Source organism: Anomalospiza imberbis, chromosome 9, assembly GCF_031753505.1.
Source record: "Anomalospiza imberbis isolate Cuckoo-Finch-1a 21T00152 chromosome 9, ASM3175350v1, whole genome shotgun sequence".
Taxonomy (NCBI): Eukaryota; Metazoa; Chordata; class Aves; order Passeriformes; family Viduidae; genus Anomalospiza; species Anomalospiza imberbis.
This window is the reverse complement of record NC_089689.1, coordinates 6,738,642-6,751,736: the sequence shown is the minus strand read 5'-3', so window position 1 is coordinate 6,751,736 and position 13,095 is coordinate 6,738,642. Positions and strand designations below refer to the sequence as shown.

Here is a 13,095-nt window from a genome sequence, read left to right as displayed (position 1 = left end):
GAATGCAATGATGTCAGAGATTTGGATTTACTTGCTAAATGACTGTTGTAGTATGAGCTGTAATAGAACAACTCAAACATGAACCAGTTTGTAAGAGCCTTATTTATTGATTTGTTCCAACCAGGTCTCTTAAAAAAAATCAAATCACAATTCATTTAACTATTTAACAGCACCAGATTAGACTATATGGTAGCAAGTCTATATTAATCCCTTTACTTTAAACATTGTAGGAGAGTCTTGGGTGATGCTTCAGTATTCATGCTGAACACAAAGGTATAATCAAATTTTAAAGTCCTAAAATGATTGTTACTCTGCTTTAAATAAACAGGCACGTTCTAAAATTAAGTAATGGAATCATAGAATGGCTTGGGTTGGAAGGCATGTTGAAGGTTATCTTGGCCCCCTGGCATGGGCAGGGACATCTTCCACTGGTCCCCTAAGGCAGATGTGGATGAACATATTCTGGTGTGAGGTTTGCCATGAGCTGTGGGTTACTGACATTGCTGAGACAACTTGGTTCAGTGGCCTGAAACCCTTTTTGGATGAGCTACAGAACTTGGCTCATCTTGAGAGCATGAAGGCATGGATAATGGGGACCAAAATTTGCTCTCCTTGGCAGAGATGGTCCCTGGAATTGAAGGGCTGGAGGTGGCTGTGGTGTGGGTGCTGAGGAAGCCCCTAGGGTCTGAAGGCACTATGTTTAGATCTCACACCATCCACGTCTGGCTTGTTTCCTCCTCTGGCAGAGCCTGACTTCTCCTAACTCTTTCTGAGCACCTACTTCATCCTGTTTGGCTTAAGGCTTAGCCTAGCTACTTTTAGCCAGGCCGTATTTCCGAATGTGCCTCTTGTCTGGGACCAAATGTGGAGTGTCACAAAATAAACCAGGGCACATCCAGTGTGGAAGGGAGCAAAGGTGAGCAGCTGGCAGGTGCTGCTACCTGGGATCTCAGGACAGAATTGAGGCCTCCCCAAGACTGGCTGTGCGTGACATTGAGTGTTCAGAGAACCCAGCTCTGAACCGGTGCCCAACAATGGCCGTGGACCTGGATTTAACTTAGAGCTGCCAGGGAAGGTGGTTCATCATTGTGGGCTTGCAGAGAGGGGGGGTCCAAGGATTTATCTCATAACTTCCTTTAAAACACCCTCCATTTGCTTTAAGGCCTGCCTTATGGGATTGCTGTGCTGTCACTGCTTTAAGCCTGGACAGCATCCCTGCTCCCAAGAGGAATAGGAATGAAGATTATCCTTGGGTTCTGCTGGAGGTAGCTGTTTTCATGGAATTCCAGCAATTTTTAAGGACAGGAGTCAGCACCCCAGTTGTTTTATTTTGCATTTTGTGCCAGAATGCCAAGCCTTTATTATAACATGTTTTCATCTCAAATTACAGTAAAGTCTTTAATTCCCTTTAAAGCAACTCTGTAAAGTACTGCACAAATGGAATAATTCAATAATATTTTAATTATGTCACATTATGAATGATTTACACTGCTAAAATGGCAAGGATATGCAAACAGAAACAAATGTCATTTCCAGATGCCATTTGAATGCATTCCTTTATTGTTTCCAAAACAAAGAGGTTGCTTTTGCAGATCAGCTCTGTCTGCAGGAATCACTGCTCCTGCCATCCCTTTCCCTGATAGAATGCAGCAAGGAAAACTATATGGTATTTGCTCACTGCAATTTCCTGCATTTTTCTTATCTGTCTGATCTCTAGCTAATAGATTGGAAAGGGTCATCAAAAAAGAGTTCCTTGTTTTTGGCAGGCAAATATATGGAGCTATTTTTCAGGCTCATCATTATTTCTCTGCATGTTGTTGCCTTCATTTTCCATGTCTGTCCATAACAAAAATGCCAACAAAAATTGAAAATTTTTATTTTAGCTTAAAAAATAAAATATTACATGAGGTGACATGAATTCACCAAGCCTTTCACTTGGAGTTGAAAACGGGGTGGGGTTGTTGTTTTTTGTCAGGAAGTGCAAATCCCATGATTTTGGCCAACTCTGCTCATACTTGGCGTTGGGGTAGACCCCATTTCTCACTTTCACTTTGTTTTCTTCTACTCATAGCCCTTTGATATCCTCATTCCAGTAAGCAGCACAATAGGAGTTTCTCTGGACTGGGATGCTGACTGTGGAGATGCCCTACAGCTTTGCCTGGAATTCCGTAGGCACTGAGCATTAAAGGAAGGAGCTGTGGGATGCATTCTGCTCAACACAATAATATGTTGGTTTATAGCATGGTCCAGCTTACATTTAAATTCAGGAGAGGTTTCTCTGTATTTGGACTGAGGCTGAAGACTGTGCTCCTTCAAGCAGCTCGGAATGAAGGGTGTAATTCATTCTCACTGTGGTTGGCCATGTGCCCTAGAGTGAGCCTCTTATGGAGTTTAAGATGGGATAGTGCTGAAAGCTGGCTACCAGAGTCTTCAGCTGAGTTCCCCATGTCCTTTGGCCACCTTACACACATCAAATCTCGGGGGCAAGCTGATTTTCTTTCCTCTCCTTGCTCACCAGTGCCTGACTAAGTGGGCAGTACAGTCTCTGGAGGGTTTTCTGTCCACAGGTGCCTTGTGGGGTTAATCTGGTGTAGTATCACTGGCTGTGTGAAAGAACACAGTAGGTCTGAAAGATGGGATGGGAAGGGAAGGATGATGTGGATTTTTCCTAAGTTCTTTCAGTTCTACATTTCAGATTCTTCTGAAGTTGCAGAGCTGGTGCCGAGTGAGAGTCACAACCTCCCAGAGCTGCCTAATCCTGGAAACCAGTGCAATATTTATGGAGAATTATTTCTCCACTGATTGCATTGGTCATGCTCTGGTTTTTGCTTTGGAGGGCTGGAAGGGGCAGGAAATGCCCTTTGGTGCTGTGATTCACCCAGGAAAAACCTTAGCAGTGGAGCTGAGGGTAGGACCAGATGACACCATGAGTATTTTGAAGGTGTGAAATACTTGTAGCGTTTTGGAACATTGTAAATGAGGAATATGGGAACACTGTGGTGGCTTTGAGACCCACTGCTGCTGGAGAGGAATTCTCCTTATCACTGGAAACCAGCAGTTGAGCATCCTAGTGTATAGTAATCATCTTTAACTCTGTTATTTGCTTTCAAGCTGTATTATTTTGGTGATTATCTGTCATGCCCTAATGCATTTCCACATCTTTTAACTGTGCTGTAATTATAATTGCTAGGATTAGAATTTTATATTTATAAAAAAGATCAGCTTAAAATCCCACTCTGAAACAGGATGAAGCACTTCCATATAATTCTAGCAATCTGGTACAGATCAGCTGCAGAAGAATTGGTTAGGTTGAAATTATTCCCTCCTGTCAAAAAGATGCCAAATACTTGCAGGAAACCTGTAAAGACATTGATTGTGCAGATGGTACTGTTTGTGTAAGGGGGTGGAAACAAGAATCCAAGGTGTAATTTTGCCCCAAGGTTTCTTGACCATTCAGACCTGTCCTATTAAAATCATGCTCATTTTCTGAGGATCTCGGCTGTCCAAAGCAATCTCTCAGGGCCAAAAAATGGGCCCATCTTTTTATGTGATGCATCATTTATACCTTTAGTTACATACCTGTCACCTGGCAAAAACTAGTGCTGTCACAGCAGCTACAGAGGGAACTGTCTTGTCTAGGGCACATTTGTGTTGTTGTTATTTTACACCAATATTTGTGCTCACTAAAACATGCTTTTGCAAGAAAACAATTCTTGCAAAACCAAGCTGAGATTAGATACCTGGATAAGAAGGATTAATCCTAAAGTTAGCATTTAGAATTCCTTGGAGGCTCCAAAATGGGCCCAGACATAAACATTTTCTGGAGAATTTCCCAGAGATTTGAGTCCTTCACTCACCCTTCCCCAAAGCACACAACTCCATCCCAACAGAGGCAGAAGGAATGGTGTCTTTATATTCTCTTGCAGATCCTTATATACAGATTAGTATTCAAAGGTAGGTTACAAAAGAGTAGAAATCCCATTTTTGAATCAAATCAATGCCAAAATCAAATAAAGTGAGACAGGATTCCACACAAGGAATATAAAAGCCCTGTTAAATTAGATACAGGTGTCACTTCCAATAGTCTGGGTACACACTGTCAGCAGGTCCAGGATCTGATTTCTAATATATTTCCATTTTCCCCAGATGACCCCAGCTGGAGTGAAGCACCACTCACTGCCCATGCATTCATTTAAAGCACAAATAATGACAGCTCTGGCAGCTCGTTGTTCTCAACTTAATTAAAGCAGCCTGCCAAATTCACAGCTGGGAAGCTGGCAGAAGTCAGTATGTCACCAGCCCCATTTCACCCAAGCTGCCAAATGTGAGGCTCTTCTGAGAGACCCCATCACTTACATGTCTTTATTAGAATTTTTCATACACCACTGATACATCTTCAAAACACTCTATTTTTTCCCCTACTGATATCAAACTTGAAAGGCAAAGTTGGATCAAACAAATCATGGTACCTGAGAGGCTCAGTCACTCAGCTCTGCTGTTCCCAGGTGCTGACCAATGTCCTTGGAGTTTCCAGGAGAGGAGCTGGATTACAACTGACCACAGTGAGACCTGGCCCCAGATTTACATCCCTCTGCAATGATGACCCTTGCAGAAATAGCTTTGGACAGGTAATAGGATTATCAGGAGGGAATTAGAAAATTCTGTTCATTAGTTTGAGCCAATGAAGCTGCAGACTGGAGAGAGGTTTAAAGGATTTGGTGCATAAATATAATTGGGCAGAGAGAAAAACAACTGTGCTCCAAGAGCCATCACAGATGGCACCTTGCTATTGCAGAGCCAGGTGTATTAAAAATGCTGGAAATGTACTGATGGATTATAGGAATGGTGTAAGAACCCATTACTGGGTGCAGGAAAGCTGCCCTTACAATCATAATGGCCTTTTCATTTTTTCTGAGGCTCCAGTTTATAAAAAGGATAAAAGTATTTACAGAAATTCTGCTAATATTTAAATAAATCACCCAGTCATACCCAGTTACTCATTAAGCACTGACAGGGCACAAATGAAAAAAGGGTGAGGGAGAATTTTATTCTGTGGAAGACTATGAATTCCTTATGTGGCATTAAGGAAAATTAAATTCTAAACAGTTTTAAATGGAAGACTTGCATTTAAATACCCACATCTGTGGCTGTGACATGTAGTTGGATGCTCTGCAATCAAGAATATCAGAGAACCCCAGAATGGTTTGGGTTGGAAGGGACCTTACAGTCCATGCAGTGCCACCCCCTGCCATGGGCAGGGACACCTTCCAGGTTGCTCCTGACACTATCTCAGGTTGCTCCAAGCCCCATCCTCGGACACTTCCAGGGATCCAGGGGCAGCCACAGCTTCTTTGGGCACCCTGTGCCAGGGCCTCCCCACCCTCACAGGGAACAATTTCTTTCTAACATTTAATCTAACTCTCTCATCCTTTAGGTTAAAGACATTCCTCGTGTCCTATCACTCCCTGTCTAACCAAAATCAGCAAACTTGAACCAGTTAAAAAACTTATATAGACAACATCCTTCACAGGTGCAATCTTGAGGGTTATTGCTCCATGTGAGTATTGAGCAAGAGTTGCAGGGTACCCAGAGCTTTTGAAATTGTGTCTCTGGAGGAGTTGCTGGAGTGGCTGGCTGGTGGCTTAGCTTATCCCAGCTTTTGTTGCTGATAACACTGAAAGCTCTCCAGAAGCCTGAGTACTTGTTAAGACCAGCCTCCATTAAGCCTCATCTTCCTGATGTCAGAAAGGCTGGGACAAGGAAAGCCCCTCCTTCTCCCAGTGGGGGAGGATCAGGTTAGGGGACACTTTCACAACTGGGTGTTATCAGGATTGTTATCAGCCTCTGTCCTTGGAGCTTCCCAAACCCAGCTGGTGATTCCTGGGCAGCATGCTCTAGCTGACTCTGCTTGAGCAGGGGCTTGGACTGGAGCCCCAGCTTTAAAAAAAACCCCATAGTTCCAAGAAAGCTAAAATGGCAACAGATTCTTTTAAAATGAGACATTCCAACATTTTTTCCCCAACTTTCAGCATTTATGTAGAATTTTATGTACAGTTGATCTTTGCTTGTTTGCTGGTTTTGTTCCCTGTTTGGCCTAGTGGAAGCTGTCCCTGTCCAAGGGAGGGAGTTGGAATGAGATGAGCTTTAAGGTCCCTTCCAACCCAATCCACTCTGGGACTTCAGTGTCTCTCTTTCCGAAGAGTTATTTCCTACCTGACATGCATGAGCTGCCAGAGATTCCAGGTTCTTCATTCTTTTCACTTCCTTCTGGACTATCTAAATGTCTTTTATGAGATAGTTGTTAATTTTTAATGGAAGATCCCATTAAATAGAGAAGCTCACTTAGCTCACTTCCAAAGGGCAAACCAAGACATTTCATTCCCTGTGAAAACATGTAAAACATATAAAACCATAGCATTGTGTAGGCAGAATTCAATTCAGCAGTGAGTATTCAGCAGTCAGAATTCCATTCAGCTGATGGAGCTTTTCGAGAGCCCCACAGGAAGACACAGACAGGGGAAAGGGGCCAGGCAGGGAATGCCAAAATATAAACGTGTCAGCTTCCAGTTCTTTGGAGATTTCAGCTGGCATTCCATTGCAGACTGCTTTGTATTTGAGCAGGATATTGAATACCATTTTTTCCAAATATTGAACCTTCTACTTTTTGCTGTTTTGTCCAATTTTGCAACCTCAGACTGTGACATGTTCTCTTATTCCTTTGCAAGGCCTGGATATGATTTAACTCCACCACCCTCTAGGTTCTCCCTGCTGCAAGTCACAGAAACATAAAAAAACCATTAAAAATGTTCAGTGTACCTGTGGAGGAAACCTTTTAAACTAGCATCTCCAAAAAATCTTTGTCAGGCCTAAAAATGACATTTTCAAACAATTTAGTCTTCTAACTGGTAAGCTTTATTAATTTTTTAGGATTTTCCTGATTTTCTCTCTTTTTTAAAATTATTATATATTTTTCTTTCCTCCTTGCTTCTGGTGAGATATCTCTTCTACAGCTTTAAGTTAAAACCCTTAATGCCCTTAATGTTTTTAATTTAGGTTACATTTTCACTGCTAGTGACTGCACTGTACATGCCACAATTTCAGACAAAATATCTGTAAAAAAAAATTGATTACTGGTGTTATTTTGTGATAGTTTTATATCTAATGATTAAGAATTTGCACTTGCAAGAATATCTACAAAATTACAGTTGTTTATCACTGGCTCAAAAAGCCCTTTGTTGCAAAAAGATGGATTAAATCTTGACATGGAAACTGATCCTAAACCAATTAGGAAAACTCCATTTGTTTGCATCCTTGTCATTAAGTTAAGGAAGATTAAAATGCAGAGCAGGAAGAGGTGCAATGTGTTTTCCATGCCCAATTTGTCACGGAGCTGCAGCATCCTACCCTGTTGCCGGTCTGAGGCAAAACAAGGCTTAAAATTGTGGCCCATTTAGTTACTTTTCCACTGAAGAGGTCAGAGCAGCCTCCTGCTGTCAGGGAGAGACCGGTCCCACCTTCTCACTGCCCAGTCATCCACTGTCCTTCTGTATTTTTGCAGTTTGTGTCATGATTGGTGTGTTGGTTTTGCTCCCGCTGTGGCCCAGTCTCCATCACCCAGGACGACGGCTCCGTTCCTGCTGGCAGTGACCTTCCTGCCTTTGAAGAGGGGTGATCCTCCATCCTCTGGCATGGGACTTCTGCTCCTTCATCCTGGCTGCCCAGCCTTCATGCCCAGAGTGATGCCAGCCTGGGCAGCCTTGGCAAGGCCGGGCTCAAATGTTGGTGTGCAGCGGAGACGTCTGCGTTCCCTTGTGGGCTCAGGAACACCTGAGGTGTGCCAGATTGGGGGCCAGAGGGGCTGAGGCACTGGAAGGTTCCTTTAGGGAGTCATTCCCTTGATTTTAGGAGTGCTCTGTACATTGAGTTGAGTCTGTTTGCCACTAAAATCTGTTCCAGCAAGGGTCATCGCAAAACTGCTGAAAGCGTTTGGTGAGGGGTGTGACTGCTTCTGGAGTCCATTGTTGCATCCAGAGGGGGGGATCCATATCCTACTTCAGTATAATGACTTTGTCTTCCAGACAGCTTCACCAAGCTTTTGATTTTCCTTTTTTTCTCGAACATTTGGCCTTTAATTTGCACCATTCCGTGTTGCCCATAGAGGTCAGTGTTTTCCTGGGAAAGCAGAGCCAGATGACTGGAGTGCCACTGTCTCTCTCCTTACCTCCTCTGTGCTTCAGAAGTGCTTTCCCCCCTTCCCTGCGATAGAAACGTTACATTCATCTCTTCTGAGCTTCTAAAGACGTCCCTGAGAAGGAAGGTGCTGGTGTGTATATGGTACATTAAGCTTTGCTACCTTTAACAGATTTTAGAAGATCAAACATAGTATTTTAAAAAACTCCCAAGGACTTGACATTTTGTAAAATATTTGCACATCTTAAAGAGGAGTAGAGGATAATTCAGAGGGATCACTGTGTCTGCAGTCATCATCTTACATATATTTTATGCAGTCATTTGCTGGCTGAGCACATGAAACATTTTCAGTGATGTGCTTGTGGAACAAAGTGCTCCCTCTTTATCCTGACACCCACTCCCCATGATTTGTCAGGGGTAGTAACAGCATGAGAGCAATTACACCAGCTGTCTGCCAGAGATTATGGAAGATATTTGGGGAAATAAAGTCTGTGGAGTGGTTTTGAGTGAGCAAAGTATAAAAGCCATCACTCAACAACCAGGTTGTGTTTTGTAAGGAATTGTCTCCTCAAATATTCTTTAAACGAACCACAGGTAATGTTCCTAAACATATTAAAATATGTTATTTTAAATTAATTTCTGTGTGCTTTCACATGGAAAGTCAGGTAAGAATTAATAGTATTTTAATTAGTAGTTCTGTGTGTTCCTGTAATTGAATTGGCCCGATCCCTCTTTGAAGAGTGACAGTTACTCTACAAAAATCAAGCCAATTGATTTAATTGGATAATTCTTGGGACTCCATTCATTGGGAAGTTTCTATGGAGGGTAGGTTATCAATGAAATTATTGTGGAAAATGTGGTGCACCCACTGCTTTTGGAAAGGCATTTGTGGAAATCTTCAGCTAAAAGCAGTTATACATAATTTGTAATATTCATTTTCCCTCTTTAAAGGTATTGTCTCCTCCTAAAGAATCTTGGCAGTGGCTGAGGGATTCTGAGTGTTGAAATCCTGTTTGCACCCAGGTGTGCTTCCCCTAAATTTTTATTAAATTAACTTCCCAATCCTACTTTTTAATTTTTTTTTTTAGTGAGTGCATAGGACAGCATGATGTATGGCTTTCTCAATTTACATCTAGGCAAATGAAGATTGCTCTCGTTCAGATTTTCTTTGGAATCTGAAGCTGGTAGGGAGCACTGTTACCTAAGGTACTAAAATGTTCTCCTTACACCTCAGTTTCTGCTGGCTTGGTGTGTTTAGGCAGCAAATTCTTTCACCAGAACAATGGGTAAAGGGTGAGGCTGGGAGCTGTTAAATGATGCAGTTTCTACACTGATTTGTTGCCACGTAATGAGACTTGTGCCTCTTTCACTACTGCTATAGCCTCTGCTTACTAACATTAATGGCAGCTTGGAGTGAGATGAAGCAATTCTCCCTTTGTCTTCTCCTAGGGGTTTGCCATGTATGTGTTTCCACAGCAGTGATGTATGACCTTCATTTTGCCACTCCTCAATATGATCGTAGAGTTCTTCATGTTGGAAGGGACCTTAAAGCCCATCCAGTGCCACCCCCTGCCATGGACAGGGACACCTTCCACTGTCCCAGGTTACTGTAAGCCCTGTCCAGCCTGGCCTTGGACACTTCCAGGGATCCAGGGACAGCCACAGCTTCTCTGTCTCAGGGCCTCCCCACCTTTGTATTGAAGAATTTCCCCCTAAAATCTAATCTAAATTTCTCCTTTCATCCCAAATCCATTACTCCTTGTCCTGTCACGATAGACCATAGTAAAAACCTCTCTCCACCTTTCTTCTAAGCCCCCTTTTGGCACTGAAAGGCTGTAGTAAGGTCTCTCCAGAGCATTTTCTTCTCCAGGTTGAACAACCCCAACTCTCTCAACTAGTTTTTATAGGTGAGGTGCTCCAGCCCTCTGACAATTGTTGTGGTCCCTCTGGACCCAGGGCTGGGACAGCTCTGCAGGTGGAGTCTCACCTGACTGGGGCAGAAGGGCAGAATCTCCCTTTTCCTGCTGCCCACACTCTGGGAATGCAGGCTGGGATACCATTGTCTTTCTGTGTGCCAGCACTCATGGCCTGGGATGTCCCATTTGCCCCCCTACCACTATCCCCAAATCCTGGACATTGCTGAACTTCACAGCCTTAATTTGGTATCACGCAGACAGTGTCACCTAGGATGTCAACAATGTGGCGCCTCGGTGCCATGGGCGAGGTGGAAAGGATGCATTGCAGAAATCTGTTGCGAACTTGTGTAACAAAATGAAAGTATTTTCACAGAGAAAAGCATCAGGTTCAAAACTGAACAGAGTAAATTGGCCCATTAGTCACCCCATTATTCAAAAGCTTTGATAGTCAAGTGGGGACAGCTTTCATGTGTTTGTTTTTCTTCCCAGGATTAACCAGGGCTCCACACATAGTTCAGTGAAGGTTTTAAAAGCAAATTGGAAGTTTTCCCCTAACAGGGTCCAGGTAATCTCCTGTAGACATTAATTTGTCACACAGACCTCTGTCAGGACAACAGGTAGCTGCACTCTGCAGTAGGTGGATGTCTGCATCCAAGATGTCACTGTTCCTGGTACAAAGAGCTGAACCTGCTGTTTCCTAAAGCCAGGCCACCCAGCTCCCCCTGCTTTGGATGATGATTCCAAGGATCAGAGTACACATGGGTGATGTGGTGGAAAGTCACTCTGTGTGTGGTAAGTCACCCCTGCGCTGTTGTGGAATCACAGAATATCCTGAGTGGGAAGGGACCCACAGGGATCATGGACTTCAACCCCTGGCCATGTACAGACACCCCAAGAGTCCCACCCTGCGCATCCCTGAGAGCATTGTCCAAATGCTCCTGGAGCTCTGGCAGGCTCTGTCACTGAGAGCCCAGCAAGGGCCTTTTGGATCTCTCTCGTATTTGCCTGTTTTGAAACAAACCCAAACAAACCATTTCTAACAGCAGAGAAGTGCAGGCCTTGCTGGTCTCCTTAAGCTCCTTCTCAGATTTCCCTCCAATGTCCAGCTGCTCCTCCAAAGTTTATTTAAAGTTGAAAGCCATGGACAGCGGTGAAGCTCTAACTGCCTGTGCTAATATGGGGTTTGTGCAGTTTATCAAGGGCATCTTTTTGACAGCTCTTTGGAGAATCCACCATGTGAGGCTTCTTGTGCTGCTTCTCTGTGTGCAGGGTCTGGTGGGAGGTCTGTATGAGGTCTGTGGTTACAAAACAGGGAGAAAATTATTACAAAACCAGGGGATGGACAAAAAAAAAAAAAAGGGCAGAACTTCCCGGGGCAGACACACAGGGGAGAAGGACAGTTATTCATAGGTCCTGATAACACTGCACGTCATAAAGTGATGCAGGGCCAAGCCTGATGAATTTGGAGCAAAATGGGGAAATAAGACAGCAGTACACGCAGGTATTTAATCAGCACATAATCACAGAGAGGTCTTTAGAAGGAGCCCTCTGTTGGTCATCAGGCACAGTCCCTTGCGTCATGGAAGAGTTTAACTGTGCCGAGCCGCCCCTCCAGCCAGGGAGGCCCAGGGGTCATTATGGCCAGCAAAGAGGTTTCTTGGCAGCTCCTGCACTGTCCAGCTCTTACAAAAAAAAAAAAAGGATTGCAGCATAACGTTGTTGAACTCTGGGAAGTGACAGTAAAAAATGGGATCACTTGGGCTCCATGGAAACTGCTTCCCAGGAACTTCCAACCCAGTGTTTTCAGTGGAGAAGTAAACTTGTAATTTTGTCTTCTGAGCTGGAGTCATGGAACATGTTCTGTGGGAGCTAAAATTTGGGGCTTTTTCTGTCTGAGTTTTTGCTAAAGAATTTGGGTCTCAGATGCATGTGCTGGTTTATGTTGTCCTATAGATAGAACTATGTATACTATATATATATATATATATAATGTATATGTGTCACCTCTGTATGTTGATGTTCCACACACATTTAGACCTGGCAGAGTGTGACTTCTTGAGCTGCTTCTGCTTCCTTGGAGGAAGTGAAAAATTGCAGAAGTTTAATTAATTGAAAATTACTTTTCCTATCAAGAATTGCCCTTTTAGTGCAGTGACTTATCCAAACAGACTGTGTTTTATCCATGTGTAATCCTAAATAAAGTTTGAAAATAATTTTTGAGATTTTAGGTCTTCCATGATCTCTTTGCCTTGGGTATTTGAGATTCAAATTTATTTTTAATGCATGTGATTTAATAAAAATCTGGAGTGGGATGATGTGCTAACTCTGCTTTTTAAGGGACAAGAACACATCCTGAGGTTCCATGTTATAAACTTTAGCTTGAAGTGTTTCCTTAATTTATGATCTGTTGTCCTTTCTTGTAGCTTTTACCCTTCACAAGGCTCTTAAATTTTTCTTTACCAGTCCTTTTAACGGATATTCCCATTTTCATAGTCGTTAGCTCTCTTTCAAGTCTTTGCCTTTCCTCAGGTACCACTACGATAAGGGGCTAATTGCTTCCTTTAGCTCGCTGGCATGTCAGATTCCCAAACTCAAAAAGGTAGGAACAGACTATAAATAGGCCCTTAGCCTTTTTTTCTGTCCTTGGGCATTTCTGTTGCCTCATCTGACTTTTCAAAGTGTTGCTTTGTTGAACCTGCCAGTCACTACCTGAGGGGGAGGATTCCTGCCTTGTCTTGGCACAGTGTTAATGGCACCATATACAACAGCTCTATAATCTGGTAGATCCCAGATTTTAAGGGAAAGAGATTGTTTTCTCTGTTTCCTGGGGCTTTTACTATCTCTGTTACTTAAACTAATGTATTTCTTAAATCATACTTGTGCTGGCTCCCATTCTTGCCAGATTTATGTGTTAACATGTCTGTGCTGAAGGCTCTTTCCTTTTTCCATAAGCCTCCAAGGGTTTGGATCTTTTCTTTACCAGCACTGC

General features: G+C 43.1%; 1 long non-coding RNA gene across 1 annotated transcript in view; it reads left to right on the top strand.

Moving 5' to 3' along the window:
• Positions 1–354: 354 nt before the first annotated feature.
• The window catches only part of LOC137479177 (uncharacterized), a 31,602-nt gene continuing 18,861 nt past the window's right edge, over positions 355–13,095 (top strand). The window contains exon 1 of the long non-coding RNA XR_011002019.1: positions 355–1,109. This is a non-coding gene — a long non-coding RNA (uncharacterized lncRNA). The remainder of the gene's footprint in view (positions 1,110–13,095) is intronic.